The sequence below is a fragment of the Cervus elaphus genome, chromosome 12 (genome assembly GCF_910594005.1).
Source record: "Cervus elaphus chromosome 12, mCerEla1.1, whole genome shotgun sequence".
NCBI lineage: Eukaryota > Metazoa > Chordata > Mammalia > Artiodactyla > Cervidae > Cervus > Cervus elaphus.
This window is the reverse complement of record NC_057826.1, coordinates 14,913,008-14,929,774: the sequence shown is the minus strand read 5'-3', so window position 1 is coordinate 14,929,774 and position 16,767 is coordinate 14,913,008. Positions and strand designations below refer to the sequence as shown.

At 47.6% G+C, this 16,767-nt stretch overlaps 1 protein-coding gene across 4 annotated transcripts in view; it reads left to right on the top strand.

Annotated features, from left to right (window-relative positions):
* The window catches only part of ESRRB (estrogen related receptor beta), a 182,255-nt gene that overhangs the window by 128,200 nt on the left and 37,288 nt on the right, over positions 1-16,767 (top strand). The gene's annotated exons all lie outside the window — the stretch shown is intronic.

Sequence of the window (16,767 nt, the reverse complement as noted above, 5' to 3'; positions counted from 1 at the left end):
CCAGTACTCTTGCCTGGAAAATCCCATGGACAGAGGAGCCTAGTGGCCTACCGTCTACAGGGTCGCAAAGAGTCGGTCACGACTGAACGACTTCACTTTCACTTTCTTTCACCTTAAGACACTATTACTTAGACAACAGACATAATCTGTTTTATCTTACAAAGCAGGTTTTTGTAATCTCATTAAAGAGTACAATTATTATTTTGACTTAGCAGGATTGAAACCATTTTAAAGTTAAGTCGCTCAGTCATGTCCGACTCTTTGCAACCCCATGGACTGTAGCCTACCAGGCTCCTCTGTCCATGGAATTTTCGAGGCAAGAATACTGGAGTGGGTTGCCATTTCCTTCTCCAGGGGATCTTCCCAACCCAGGAATCGAACCCGGGTCTCCCGCACTGCAGGCAGACACTTTACCGTCTGAGCCACTAGGGAAACCATTTTAGCTATAGATAAATTTATTTATTAAATGGACCCTTTAAAAATATAAATATGGCAAATATTCAAATAGTACAAAAGAACAAAACAGTAAAAAAGTAAGTTTTCCTAGAACCCCAGGCCCCAGTTCCCTGTACCTTTCCTAGAAGGAGCATGGTACCAACTTCTCTCAGCAAATACTGATGGAGCCCTTTTCTGTCCAGCCCTGTACTAGCCTTCAGCACCGTGAATGGATGTATGCTGGTCCCTGCTAGCCCTGGGAAGAGGCCCTGGAACTTCTAGATGTGAAAAACACTGTGTGCAGTTCTAAGTCTCAGCCAGGCTTGAAATCCCCCAGTTCCATATCCAATCAATATCATTGGATATTGGACGGATAAACATGAGATGTTTAAAACAATTTAAGCCACTGAAAGAGGAGTGTTTTTCTTCTCAAATTGGGAAGTAATCTTGGTAAGATTGCCACTATTTGAGACTCCTGAAGGTCAGTTTTTGAAAAATTGCCTTTTAAGAAACAATTACATTTTCTTCTCTCCTTGTTCTTTAATGTGCTGGAAAATTCTGGATCAAATTTTCTGAAAGCAGAGGCTAGTGTCGACTCAAGAATCATGCTACACCCTCAACAGCAACCTGGATGCTGAGAACATTCTCAGTAAGGGCCCACAGGAAGGCTTTGCAAATAGTCTTCATTATTTGCTCCCACGAATAGGATAACGATCTTTTCCTAGAAACCCAAAGACAAACAGCAGCATTTAGTGCCATCGGAACTGGCCTGCTCGTGTCCCTTTTCTTAGTCACAAGAGGAGTTATTCATTTACAACCAGAAAGACATATCTGTCTGGAACAGGGACTATCCATCTAAAGCTGATGGATTGCTCTGGTTATTTTATCAATTCTTTGATTTTGTTCTAACAAAGATTTTGATTTTGTTGTCTCTGAGCATAATAGTTGTAGGAAATTTGGAGAAAATGGGACAAAATATAAAGAGGAAACAAATTACCTACAATTGGACAACCCCAGAGATGAGCTTAGAACCAAGAGAGCATTAACTGAGTCCCTGCCCTGAGTAAGGGGCTTCCCTGGTGGCTCAGAGGATAAAGAGTCTGTCTGCAATGTGGGAGACCCAGGTTCCATCCCTGGGTCAGGAAGATCCCCTGGAGAAGGAAATGGCAACCCACTCCAGTATTCTTGCCTGGAGAATCCCCAGGGACAGAGGAGCCTGGTGGGCTACAGTCCATAGGGTCACAAAGAGCTGGACACGACTTCACTTTTCTTTACTTTCCTGAGTAAGGTGCTTCAGAGAAAGACACAGTACCTGCCCTCAAGATGCTGGAATCAAATGCTTAGAGCAGGTGAGGCTACAGGCGTTGCCTTAGGTTTCCAGCCCAGGGCATAGTCTCCTAAGCACCTCCCCAGTTAAGGAGGATATTCTTAGTCACATGCAATAATAGTCCATTTGCAAAGTAAATGCCAGGACAGCTCTGAAAATCATGCTAAGCGCACAACCTCCAGCCTCTCTTCCCTCTTTAGTCCCATCTGCTCTGTTCAGTGGTTACGCTAATAGGAGAAGAAATTTATGGGAACCAAGGAGTCACAAGAGACTTAAGGAGAAAGCCCTCAGAATCCCATTCCCTGCCTACAAATATTTATTGAGCAGTCACTGTTTGTGGGCTCACAGTACTCAGCACCGTGCTGGGGGCTGCCTCTGTGGGGATGGGGGAAGGGGATGGGAGAGGTGGGCAAAGTACAGTTTGCAGGCAGCTTCCTGCTTTTGTAAATCAAGTTGTCTTAGAACAGGGCCACACCTATTTGTTTACATATTGTCTCTGTATTGGTGCTTTGGTGGAGTAGTAGTCAGACGTTCAGGCCACAAAGCATAAAGTGTTTACATTTTTCTGGCTTTTTGCAGGAAAAACAAACTTACAACCCCCTGCCCTTTGGCATTAGGTCCCTCACAGGTCTTCTGCTTGCAGTGAACTTGATGGTTAGGCAGAATGCTGGCTGGACAGATCAAGTTTTCCTCATCCTTGAGTGTGCGGGCATCCCCAGGCTTATCCATCAGGTCCCTGAATTTGGCCAATGTGAGTCATCCTGTCAGAGATGGAGCCCTTTTCTGTGACTGGCCCAGACAGGTTTCTGGGCTGTGGTACTGGCCCACAGTAGTGAAAACCTTTGTCATCATTACTGCAGTGATGAGGGGGGCCTTTTGAGGGACCACCCAGGGGTCCATGCCAAGCTGTACTCCCAAGCCCTGACCCTCTCAGCAAGGACCCTGCCTTCTGTTTCACTGGTTGCCCCTCATGTGTGCTCCTGTGAAGCTTCTGCACGCGGATAATATTTCCTCCACTGTACCGTCACTGCCATCGCTCGTCTGCTTTCCCAGGATCTCCTGAGGGATGGCATTACATTTATCTTGATTTTTCCACCGAGCCCCATGCCCTTCCACGGTACCTGGCCCGTAGGAATCTCTCAATGTGTCTGAGTAGAAGGCGATCCCCAAAGTGATCTCATTTTCCCAAGGGCAAACCAAATATGGCTAATTAATATAAATAAACCTTTAGGATCTAGATAAAATAGTCACGTGTTTAGTTATAAGCATGCTTGTTTGTTATACTTGCATATTTTCAGTCACATTCTGTGAGACCCTGGATTATGTTTTGAAAAACCTTTCTTTTTTCAAAAGGCAGGGTTAAGCCAAAGTTTCACATGACTCTTTGATGAAAGTGTCTTTGCCTTCTCCAGAGCCACTTTCCGAGTCGAGCTGCTTAGCATGGTGTTTCAGAGCACACTGCCTTCCACCTCTGTTTCACACACATCCATCTCTGTTATGGGAGATTTTGTGAGCCTGGATATGCTGCCGTCTCTCAAATTTCTATTTGGAGCCCTAAGGACGTTTCCTAGATCGTTAGGATAGTTCTTTTTCAGTTGTGTCAGTTTTTAAAAATTGAAATATGGTTAATTTACGATGTTGTATGAGTTTCAAGTATACAGCAAAATGATTCAGTTAAACACATATATTCTTTTTTAGATTCTTTCCCATTATAGGTGATTATATTGAGTATAGTTCTCTGTGCTAGGTAGTCAGTCTTTGTCGTTTACATACTTGTATAGTTAGGGCTTCCCAGGTGTTACTAGTGGTAAAGAACTCACCTGCCAATGCAGGAGATGTAAGAGATACAGGTTGGATCCCTGGGTTGGGAAGATCCCCTAGAGGAGGGTTCAGCAACCCACTCCAGTTTTCTTGCTTGGAGAATCCCACGAACAGAGGAGCCTGGCTGGCTACAGTCCATGGGGTCGCAAAGAGTCGGACACGACTGAAGTGACTTAGCATGCAAAAAAGTAGTTGGGTCAATTTATAATTATGGTTTCCACAACATATCAGGTACCATACTGCTTTCGACTGCCAGTGTTTGCTATTGGGAATAACTAAATTTGTTTTAAATTTCTTCCTGCCTTTGTTACTGATTCAGTCGGGTGACAAGCCTTGATTGGGGTCTTCTCAGGGCAATGGGTCTCCTCAAATTGCTATTGTTCAATATGAAGTGACGGGCACAGCACCTCTGATATGAGAGACACCTCACAAAGACCCAGATAGAAAGCAACCTGCTAGTTTCTAAAGAGCAATGTTTGAGGGGACCTCCTGCCTTACATCGAAGCTTATGAAGCAGTTGTTCGGTTCTTTCGTGACACTTTATGGAGTCCCAACCCTCGTGCCAGGAGCTGAAGACAGAGCCATGGGTCCTCCTCTGTGGACTTGTATTCTAGGTAAGGGTAAGGCAGGCAGTAAATACGGTAACAAATAAAGAAGCAAAATGACAGACCCAGACAAGCGCCGCGCAAGAGAAAAGCCGGTGATGAGAGCCAAGGGGGCTGAGTGTTAGTCGCTCAGTCGTGTCCTCCTCTTCGAGACCCCTTGGACTATAGCCCACCAGGCTCCTCTGTCCGTGAGATTCTCCAGGCAAGGATACTGGAGCGGGTTGCTATTTCCTTCTCCAGGGGATCTTCCCAACCCAGGGATCGAACCCGGGTCTCCTGCATTGCAGGCAGGTTCTCTACCATCTGAGCTACTGGGGAAGTCCAAGGTGGCTGAGAGAGGGGGTCTAATTTAAGAGGACTAGGTAAGGCCACATTAAGAAGGCGACTTGAATCCTGGAGCCAGCATTCCAGGCACAGGAAACAGCAGGCTTGTTTCAGAACCAGGAGGAGGGCAACTGTGGCTGTTGTGAGTGAGCAAAGGCCAAGTGGAAGGAGAAGAGGCTGAGAGGCTGACATAGTCTTGGGGCCTGGTGAGAGTCACAGTTGAATTTCCTTCTAGAAGGAATGGAAGATGTTGACAACACAGGCTGCTCGGCCACGAGGGCTGTGCAGAGGGTACGACCACCCTGTCCCCCTTCCCCTCGTTCCCAGGGCACGTGGCCAACTCTGCAGGTCAGCAGGAGGCTCCTGGAGCAGCTCCTTAAGATGGAGGAACAAGAAAGAGGCCCTGGAACCAAGCTACTTCTGTTCACCTGGGGCCCAGATGCAAGCCTGGAAGGAAACTCCCTGAGGAGACTGGGCGGGGGTGATTGATGCGTTATCCTGCCTTGGATGGCAGCCAGGCCTTTTGTCCTGGAGAAGGAGGCCTGTGATCCCAGGGGAAGGAGACTATGACAAGGATGCAGAGAAAAAGCCAGGAGTAAGTAGGCGCTGGAAGTGGGGTGCTGTCCTAGGCCTGATACTCGCCAGCCAGTAGCTGACCATGAGCAGGGCCTGGGGTGCTCTGGCCAGGGTTTCCTCATGTGCACAAAAAGAATCAATTAAACCCACAAAAACGTTACTATCTGCAAGGCACTCAGGGAGTGCCAGGAAGAACAATCAGGGATCCTCTTTTCAGAGGCACAGCCAGGGGGAAAGTCAGGTGAGACGCAGGGTGAAAGTCCGCCACGGCAGAGCAGGGAGGACTTCCCAGAGGAAGGGGCAACTAAGCAAGAGTGAAGAGTGAACGTGCTTGGCAGAAAGAACAGCAAAACAGGCCCACGGGAGTTGAGTGCCCTCTGCTCAGGAAGTGAGTAGGTGAGGGGCTGGAACAGAGCCGGGGGCCGGATGTCAAAGGGCTTCACAAGCTATGTGAGGGAAGAGGACAGAGGAATACTTTGGCATGAGCCACTTCAGTTAGTTTAGACTCCCAACTTTATAATTTCTTAGTGGTGTCAACTTGGACAAGTTATTGAGTTTCCTTGGGCCTTAATTTTCTTGTCAATAAAATGGGATTAACGGGGCTAATACATAGCTCCTGCTTCTAGAATATTCTTATAGAAATTAAATGAGACATGCAAGTACAGTGTGTACCTTAGTGTCTGGTATATGACAGCTTAGTGCCTGGTATTAAATAAATAGGATTTGTTCTTTGTTATTTATATTTGGCGATGAGAAGCCATTGAAGATTTCTGAGCAGGGAATTAATCACATCTCCTTTTAGAAAGGTAATTCTGGCAACGAAATGGGAGAGTTTAAGGTCAGGCAAACCAGTTAAGAGGAGATTTTAATGGTCCAGTTAAGAGATCTAGTTAACAGCCTACTTTGTTGTTGCTTAGTCACTCAGCTGTGTCTGACTCTTTTGCGACCTCCATGGACATAGCCCACCAGGCTTCTCTGTCCATAGGACTTCCCAAGCAAGAATACTGGAGTGGGTTGCCACTTCCTTCTCCAGAGGATCTTCCCGACCCAGGGCTTGAAGCCGCATCTCCTGCATTGGCAGGTGGATTCTTTACCACTGAGCCACTTGGGAAGCCCTCCCGCCATATAACTTCTCTGAATTGGGCCGATTACTGTCTGCTATGTGACAACAATACGTGGTTGTCACTGCCTTCACAAACGGCTTAAAAACTTGCAGAAAGGGGCCAGTGACCTGCAATGAAAGCCCCAAGACAACAAGGGACACTTGAAAAGCATAGCATCATCTGCTCCTTTGTTAGCAGAGATGACAATTCCATGGAAAAACATGAAAATAATGACTTCAATCAAAAATTATTCATTCGGGAGAGTCACACTGAGAAATTTTAGCAATATCTTCAATTTATTTTTCTTATCTTTTCCTTTTCATGTGTGCACAAGAATGCTATATGATTAAATCTGGACCTAAATCTCAGAGAGCTCTTTTAATAAGGGGGGGGGGGGGGGGAAGAAGAAAATGCTAGTGGCAAGGAAGCATAGCCAAACTTTGATTGGCAGATGTTTTCTCTCTCTTTCTTGGTGGTATGTAAAACAATGGTGCAGTCTTACTGTTGAAAGCATCTTAGATTCTATGCAATAAAAACAGAAGCAGTCAGAGACCTTGCAAGAGCCCCTGCAGAGAAGGGAGATGAAATCTAACAGAGGAGTAGGTTTTAAGAGGTGTGATGGGCGTCTGCTGCTTCAAGAAGGACCAGGAAGGGAAGGCCCAGGGGAGGGGATTGCATTTGACAACTGGGAGGTCACCGTTGAATTCTAGGTTTCTCTGCATGGGGGCTCTTGCTTTAAATTCATTTGATTAACAGGTATTTCAGGTGGCCAGCACTGTACTTGAGGTACAGAATTAAAAGACCTACCCGTCTCGATCCCCAGTAAGCACACAGTTTAGGAGGGAGGACAGCATGCAAAATCCTGAGGATGAAACATTAAGCTGTTGCTTTCAGTTGGGGGTCGGGTGGGGAGGGGAGTGATGGGTGAGGCCTACTGGGGGGCGAACAGGAAGGGGCATATAAACCTGCCTGGAACAGAAAAGAAGAGGGTGTCACCAAAAAAGGCCCTGGGAGTGCAGAGGCTCCAAGGATGTGGAAGACTTTACCAGGAGGGGTTTCAACTGGAGGGAGGTATGAGATGGCTCAGAAGCTCCACGTGGTCTCCTGGAGATGAAAGACTGGGGCCTAGGTGGAAGCGAGGTTAGCGTGGACTGGTCAGAGGTACAGACCATAAAGTGCCTCATGTGCTTTTCCTGGAGGTTATATTTTATCTTTACAGTTAATTTTACAATTAACTTTAATTAATTTTACAATTAATGTTAAATTAATTTTTAACTTTTGGATAATAATGCGTGCACATAGTGTAAAAAGACTCAAAGTGTAACTCATAGTGAAAAATAAGTCCCTGACCCTACCCTTTCTCTCCCCTTCCCCTGTGATCTAAAGTTAGCCGTTTAAGAAAATCTTTCTTCCAGCCCTTCATCTTCTTAGTTACTAGTTTGACTTTACAGTTCTACTTACTGACTTAGCAATTTCACATTTTTTCTTGACTTCCTGTTATGGAAGATGAAGAGTTAGTTCCATTATACAAACCCTCCCAACACACATACATTTCTCCATCTTCCCGTTGTCTGAATGTGGTTATATCACATTTTTGGTTAAATCTGTTTGCCTACTGCCGATTCCTCCTGAATGTCCCCTTGACTTTTTCCTGGTTGGACCCTCTGTTTTCCAGATTGTACCTCTCCTCTTTTTGGCCCTTCCCTTTTGAGGCGGGGCTTACACTAGAAGGTACAGCACATGTAAAATTGTTGACATCTTGGATGTGTGGAAATGTCTTTACTCAATCCTTCAACCCATATATTAGATTCTAGTTGAAACTAATTTCTCCCCAGAATTTGGACCCCATGGCTGCCCTGTCTTCTAGCTTCTAGTGCTGTTGTCAGGAAGTTTGATTCATTCACTTAGAAAGCATATATTGAGGCCTCACTCTTTCTTAGGTATGGTCCTAAGTGTTGGAAAATAGCAGCGAACAGAGCTGACAATAACCAACCTAATTAAACAAAGTCAGATGATGAGTCCTAAGTAGAAAAGAAGAGTGGTGACTATGCACGTGAGTTCTGTGTATTTGTGTATGCACAGAGTTTTTCCACCTTGTGGTCTGAGATGTGATGACCAATCTTACTCTTGATCCTTTATGATTGGATCCTTGTATTTAATCTCTCACTGAAAGTTTTTATGATCTCTTTTTGTCTTCCATGACAAAAAAAAAATCTATGTTGTGTGTGTAGGTCTTTTGTTATTATATGTGTATTGTTATTATAATTTTTTGTTTTGAGGTACTTGTAGATTCCCATGCAGTTATAAGAAATAATACAAAAAAAAAATAATACAGAGAGATCCTGTGTACATCCAGTTTCTTCCAGTGGTAGCATCTTACATAACTATATGTACCGTACATAACTGTTCATAGCTGTATGACATAACATATATGGGTTATGTAACATAACTATATTTAGTAGCAAGATATCACAAGCAGGAAATTGGCGTTGATAAACATCAACCATATTGAGATTTTACTAGTTGTACTTACTAGTGTGTGTATGTGCATGTGTGTTCTATGCAGTCTTATTACTGCAGATTCCTGTGACCACCAATGCAGTCAAGATACAAAAGAGTTCCATTACACAGAGTTCCTGGCACTACCCTTTTATTTACAAGCACACCACCTTCCCTTTTCTCCCCTCCCTGACCTTGCAGTCACTAATTTGTTCTCCACCTCTATAATTTTCTCAAGTTCTTTTTTCATTCATGCTTGGACTCTCAGCAGGCCTTTTGATCTAGCAACACATATTCTTTAGGTCTTAAACATTTTCATCCCTCCTCTCTTTCTCTTCCTCCCTTTCTCTCTTGATAATAACTTCCTCTCCACTGTCTGCTCTTTTAAAAACTTGTAAGAGTTGAATATTGAGCTTCCAGGATCAATCTTCTAATTCCTACATCTTTTCTAGCCTACTGTCCAAAATTTTTTGTATTTTTCATTTCTATGACCTCCATTTTATATTTTCTTTTTATTGCGTGCTGTTCTTGTTTCATGAGCACAGTATTTTTTTAAATTAATCAATTTATTTTTGGCTGTACTGGGTCTTTGTTTCTGTGTGGGCTTTCCTCTAGTTTTGGCGAGCATGGTCTACGCTCTAGTTGTGGACCTTGGGCTTCTCATGGCAGTGACTCCTCTTGTTGCCAAGCACAAGCTCTGAAGTGCTCAGGCTTCAGTGGTTGCAGCTCCCGGGCTCTAGAGCACAGGCTCAAAATCTGTGGCATGCAGGCTTAGTTGCTCCACAGCATGTGGGATCTTTCTGGACAAGGGATCGAACCCTATGTCCCCTGGCAGGTGGATTGGCAGGTGGATTCTTTACCACTGTGCCACCTGGGAATCCCTGCTGCTGCTGCTAAGTTGCTTCAGTCGTGTCCGACTCTGTGTGACCCCATGGACAGCATCCCACCAGGCTCCTCTGCCCACGGGATTCTCCAGGCAAGAATACTGGAGTGGGTTGCCACTTCCTTCTCCAGGGGATCCCTGAGTACAGTATTTTCACCTTTTCAAGTCAATAGTGTACTGACGATTGCTTGTAGAGGTTTTAATACTCTGCTTGTCCTGGTTTCTTTCCACATGCTTTTCCTGCTGCTTATTCTGGTTAGTTTTTATAGTGAAGGCTTTCCCAAAATGTAGCAATAATCCTTGGCCAGTAGGGATTAGAAAGTACAGAAGGAGTTCTCCTTTGGCTTATTTTTATCTGCTGGTCTTTCCCCTGATGTTGTTTCTTCTTCCCAACTTCAGGTTGGGGAGCAGGAGGTGGAGGATGGGAATGGTGGGTGGAGTGTCCACCTGCCTGCTAGGATTCTGGAAGTGGGCTTGCAGAGTGAAGCTGAGTAGTCTCACTTGTGTGCAATATTCAATCATCCTCTTTTCAGCTTCAGCTTCCCTCTGCTCTCAGCTGAGCCTCATGTTCCCGAGTCCCGGTTCTCTTATGATCTCTAGAGATTAAGTTGGTTTCTCTTGTGCAGGCTGTGGGGAGATTCTTGGTGGCCACATGAAGTGGTGCTCTTTAAATATAGTTCAGTTCAGTCGCTCAGTCGTGTCTGACTCTTTGCGACCCCATGGACTGCAGCACACCAGGCCTCCCTGTCCAACACCAACTCCCAGAGTCTACCCAAACCCATGTCCATCAAGTCGGTGATGCCATCCAACCATTCTTATTCTTAAATACAGACTTCCAGCAAATTCCCATTTTCAATCCCATACCTCCCTCCATCTTCTGCTGTGTCTTCAACACCTGAGGCTTTTGAGGTCCTGTGGTACAAAGGGCTTATTTCTTATCTGGAATCCCCTCTGGCTTCTTTGGTTTCAGTGATGCTCTTTAAATACTTCCTTCATTCTTTGGTGATAGTTCTCACTCCCTGACTGCCCTTGAGTGGGCTCTTGGGAAGGCCTGCAGAATTAAGTGTCAGTGCGTGTGATGAGCCAGAGGTCCGGTGAGGCATTTTGCACAGGAAAGTTAATACCGTCTCTCCAGGGTCAGTGTGGGGGTAGAGAGACTGGAAGTGAGTGAGTGATAGTCGCTTAGTCGTGTCTGACTCTTTGCAACCCCATGCACTATAGCCCGCCGGGCTCCTCCGTCCATGGAATTCTCCAGCAAAAATACTGGAGTGGGTTGCCATTTCCTCATCCAAAGAGAGACTGGAAAGGACATGGAAATAAGAGGAGGCAAGTGAAGGGACCTCCCTGGCAGTCCAGTGGTTAAGACTCTGCAGTTCCATTGCAGGGGGCACAGAGCAGTCCTTGGTTGGGGAACTAACAGCCCATATGCCAAATGGCACAACCAAAAAAAGGAGGCAAGTGCATTAAAGGTGAGGCAAGAAATGACGGTCGTGAAAACGAGCTACAGCAGAAGGGAAAGGAGGCAGGAAATATCAGGCAAATAGGATGAAAAAGACCTTAGATGTAACAGAGAGGGATGCGTCGATGATGCCCTCTCAGTTTCTGACCCAGGTGGCAGGTGGCTTAGTGATGGCTTTGCTGAGACAAGGGATAGAGTACGAGCAAGTCTGGGTGAGGATGGCTTCAGCTGGAGAAGTATGAGAAATCCACGGGAATTCCAGGTGGAGGGATCCGGCAGGCAGGTAGATGTGAGAGTTTGATGCTGCCTTGTCCTTGCCAATTATGTCAGCTGAAGCCAGCGGCATGAATCAGATCATCAGCTGGAGGGCAAGGAGGAGGGAAGGGTGGAGAGCTGAAGACCATGCCGAGATGGCAGGGATAATCTCTGTCCCACAGGAGTCATATAAATGAGGGAGTGGGACCAGCCCAGCCCATCACTCCAGAGCTGAAGACGGTGGCCATTCAGGCTCTGATGTTAGCCAGCAGACTCAGAGCCCATAAATTCCTCAAAAACTGTTTATCTACTAAGCCCTGCAGCCCCCCATCCCTGAGCCCCCGGAGAGGACTTACCTGCTTTTCTGCAACTGTTTAAGGACAGCTGATGGGGTTGCCCCTGGGCTTTTCCATCTCCTGGGGCACAAAGAGAGTTGATGGTGGAGGGTCCCCCTTCACCTCGAGGTCTTACTGAAAATCCAGATCGTTCCTGGCTCTCTCCCACAGGCACACACACAATATCAGCTCTGAGGTCTATCCATGGGAGAACCGGTCCTCATGTTCCTAGATGTCAGAGTGGGTGGCTGGCCTCAGGTCTGACATCCAGAAAGGTGTCACCCTGGAGTCCTCTGTCTACATGTACCCTGACAGCCCTGATGGGTGTAAAAATGAGCATGTTCACTTTGATTGCTTGCTACCCAGTGTGTGCACTTCACCAAGCCCTTGATGTGCTTTCTGTCCCTGAATCCAAAGGACTTTAGGAGATGGGAACATACTGTGCCCATTTGACAGATGAGAAAACTGGGGCCCAGAGAAGTCGAGTGATTTTGCCTGAGGTGGAGTCTGCATGCGCCTATGCTGGGCACACTCCCAAGTTAGAACGCTGAATTTATTCTAGATGCTGGCCGTGTCCCTGTCCTGGGAGAGCCCACCCCCAACCCTGCCACCCCTCAGCCATGATGAGTGTGTGTGTGAGTGAGTGTGTGTGTGTGTGTGTGTGTGTGTCCCTCCCTGCTCCTGTGCTCTCCTAGACTGCCCTCCAGAGACCACAGGAATTCTGATGAATTAATCTCATCACTTTATCGAGAAGGCACTTAGAGAAATTACAAGGCAAGGCCACCAGCCTGGGTTTGCTGGCAGCCAGCCGCTGGGGCCATAAAACAAATTGAAGGGAACAAAAATAAATAAATAAAATTAGATTTCTCTCTCTCTCTCTCTCTCACACACACACACACACACACACACACACAGGGTCAAGAACATCTCTAGGTTCTTGTTGTTAATGCTTAGTCTCTTGTCAAGGGAGTACACCGGTACCAAATCAACAGACACTTATTGACCCCAGGCTAGAGTGACAACCCCGAGAAACCCAAGACCTGTCCTTCAAGGGATTGACAGGGCTGGCCGAGGGGCTGAGACTAGTAAATGCAAACACTTAGCTGCCTGGAAGTGACATCTCAAGGTGGCCCGAGTCCCCATGCCCCAGGCCCCGTGCACAGAGCCCACTGGAACAGAGCAGAACCAGAGCCTCAACCTTTTCATTACTAGGATGGGGAGGTGTTCACTAGCAGCATTGTTGGGAAAGTGAAAGATGCAACATATGAAAAGCAGAACTGCAGCCGCTTCCTAACGCCTACTGTGTGCCAGGCACGGGGACTATGGGGAGGAGTGGTCTGGGAGAAGGAGACAGTGGTGATCCGGGTGATGGACAGAAGGAGCACCTTCCCACGGGGCGCGAGGCGAGGAGGTGGAGGGAGCAGGGTGGGCTTGTTCTAAGGCGCAAAGGCCTAGGGGTCTAGGAGGTCCCTGAGATCCAGGAACTGATAGTTTCATAGAGCAGTGGGGAAGGTGAGGCTGGAGGTGAGGTGGGGGAGTGGGCTAGAGGCCAGGGACAAATTCTGCAGAGCCTTCTAAGCCAGGACAGATAATTGGCTTATGTATGGGGTTTCCTCCTTTCTTTCTCTCTTTTTCACAATGTGTTAATTTCTGCCATACAGCAAAGTGATTGTTCTACATAAATATATCCTTTTTCAGATTCTTTTCCATTATAGGTTATTACAGGGTATTGAACATATTCCTTTGGGCTATACCCAGGTCCTTGTTGTCTGTTTTATATATACCAGTTTGTATCTGTTCATCCCAAGCTCCTAATTTATCCCTTCCCTGTTTCTCTTTGAAGTTTATTATGCTTATGTGAATACTGAAATTATTTCCCCTGAAGTTACACAAGTTACCTATGAGATGATTAGGGTCAGGTCATAGAAGGGAGGGGCACACAGACTCTTTCTTCTCTTTACCTCCTATCCTCCACAGAGGATGACCTCCAGACCCCCTCCCCACAGAAAGATGGTGCTGGCTGGACTTAAGAATGAGAAAGAGGGGGATTTCCCTGATGGTCTAGTGGTTAAGACTTTATGCTTCCAATGCAGGGGGCGCAGGTTCGATCTCTGGTTAGGGAACTAGGATCCCGCATGCTGTATACTGGAGCCAAAAAAAAAAAAAAGAATGAGAGGGATCTGTAAGGTGCTCCAGGCACATAGACATCTGTGAGCCTGTTTTCTTACTGGTGAAAAATGAGGCTCAGAAGCCTCACTGAGCTGTGGTGAGTACTCTGTATATTAGGCACCTTGTAATTGGGACTCAGTAATGTCATTACTTGGGGGGGCTTCCTTGGTGGCTCAGACAATAATGAATCTGCCTACAACGCAGGAGACCTGGGTTCAATCCCTGGGTCGAGAAGATCCCCTGGAGAAGGAAATGGCAACCCACTCCAGTATTCTTGTCTAAAGAATTCCATGGATGGAGGAACCTGGTGGGTTACAGTCCATGGGGTCGCTAAGAGTCAGACACAGCTGAGCAAGTTTCACTCATTCAATGCCATTACTCAAAGCATTTTTTGGTGGTAGAAATGGTTTATGCTTGTTCTCAAAAAATCCAATAGTAAGTGGTTTCCAAATGCAACGTGTCAAAGTGGATGACACATGGGACTCATGGGGAGACTGAGACCTCAGTCCCCCCTTCCTCTAGACCTCAGTTACTAGGTTGGTGCAGGGGCCTGTCTGAGGTCCTCAAGCTCCTTGTGGGGTGCAGGGGTGGCACAGGGGCTCTGTGTGGCCTCGGGTAGCTCACTTCCACTCCCTGGGTCTCAGTGTCTTGATCTGTGAAATGGAGCACCGGTGGGTCCCAGAGGGTCATCGTGAGGATGGAGGGAGCACATAGTAGGTGCACAATAAAGGTGGCTATTATTACTGCTAAAATGGAGGAGTTATGTGTGGGAGATTCCGAGGACAGGCAGGCCTGGGAGTTGCCCTTTTGAGCCCTGTCATGGGCTGGATGTGGCCTTTCGGAGGCTGCTCTGTGCCAGGCAGCATCCTTGCTGGGCGAGCTGGGTTCCAGAGGGAGAGCCGGGCAGGTGGTGTGATGGGCATTACTTATCCCTGCTCCATGAGGAGGTGGCACCTGGGTGGGGGTGGGGTGGACGGTTTGTACCAGTTCAGAGTCTGTTCTCTGAAAACCAGACTCAAGCAGACTGCATCGACTGGGAAGGGGGACGGGTGCTGAGGAGGCAAAATAAACACAGAACAGCTCTTCGGTCCACTGCGGGCCCCCACGGCTCCCTGCGTCCCACCGCGGGCCCCCCGCGCCCTCCCCCCGCTGTGTTCCACTGCGGCCCCCCGCGGCCCACTGCATCCCACCGCCGGCCCCCCCGCGGCCCACCGTGGCTCCCCGCAGCCCGCCATCCTATACTGTATCTTCCTCGTGCCTGTCTGCCCCGCCTCTCTGACAATTCCACTCCCTTCCTGCACCTGCCCAAAGCCCCATCATCGCCTTTCCTTAGGCCTCGAGGCTTGTTACGCGGCTGCACAGTGCACATTTGTGAGATGAATGTGGAGCGGGGAGGGTGTTCGGGACAGAGGCTGCACCCCAATGTTAGAAAGGCAGCTCCAGGGACTGCCCTGGTGGCCCAGGGGTTAAGACTTCATGCTTCCAGTCCAGGGAGCATGAGTTGGATCTCTGGTTGGGGAACTAAGATCCTACATGTCAGGGGAAGTGGCCAAAAAATAAATAAATATAAGAACTGATGCCAAAAAATTCATGATGAACAACAACAAAAAAAATAAGAAGAAAGGCAGCTGCGGCCTCTCCCAATCGTGCTGTCAGCCCTCCCGGGAAGAGGCCTGAAGAGGAATAGTGGCCTTCCCAGAGCATTTGAAAATCAGTTCATTGTCTCAGACGGTAAAGAGTCTGTCTGCAATGCGGGAGACCAGGGTTCAATCCCTGGGTCGGGAAGATCCCCTGGAGGAGGGAATGACAACCCGCTCCAGTAGTCTTGCCTGGAGAATCCCAATGGGCAGAGGAGCCTGGCAGGCTACAGTCCATGGGGTCTCGAATGAGTCAGACACTTTCACTTTCATCTTGAGCAAGACTTATACAATTCCATGGCTCAGAACCACTCTGGAAACCTCCAGTTTCTCATCTGTAAACTGGGGATGGTGTGAGCACCTACTTCATGGAATTGCTGTGAGTGTTTGGTAGGTCGTTCTTTCCGAAGGTTTGTCTTGCCTGCCTTCTTTGCGGCAGGAGCTGATTTCAGGCCATCTCGATGACGTGGTGAACAGCACACCTTGTCTTTTCAGGGCTCACAGCCTCCGCAGCACAGGGCCAGGTTCATGGAACTCATCATTATCACCCATTTAAGGGGTGACATGGAAAATTAACCGCAAATTCCCTCTGCAGCAAGGAACTGTGCTTATAAATTCACCAGCTTCCGTTGAATCGTGCTTTACAATTTTTAAAGCAGTTTTACGTCCATGGTCTTGCTTGATCCTTCGTTTAGCAGTTATTACAACTGTTTTGCAGATGAGGAAACTGTGACTCAGTGAGAGAGAGAAAAGTGATTTTTCTCAAGGTCAGCCAAGCTGGGTGGCCTGGGCCTCGGCCGTGGGATGTGGGAGGCAGGCCCCTGGCCCCTGTGGGCTCAGAGCTGCCAAGAAGCTTTTCCCATGAGTTGGGGCCCAGGCTGGAGGGCAGAGGGCCAATCAGCAGTGGGATAAAATTTCTCTGCCTTGGATAAAACGTCAGCTCAGTGAGTTTTGAGGTCCCAGGTCAGTGGTGGCTTCAAGACTGTGGGTGACCCGGGCTTCCCTGGTGACACAGTGGAGGACAGTCCATCTGGCGGTGCAGGGGACACGGATTCAAGCCGTGGTCTAGGAGGATTCCACGTGCTGCGGGGCACCTAAGTCCGCGAGCTACAACTACTGAGCCCTTGCGCCAGAATGACTGAGCCCCACCGGCCTAGAGCCTGTGCTCTGCAATAAGAGAAAGCCATCTCACATGCCCACAGCCATGAGAAGTCTGCACCGCAGCTAGGGAGTAGCCCCCGCTGGCCTCAACTAGAGAAACCCATGCAGCAATGGAGACCCAGCGCAGCCATAAATAAATAGAGCACCGCGTGTGTGTCAAAAAAAATTTTTTTTAATT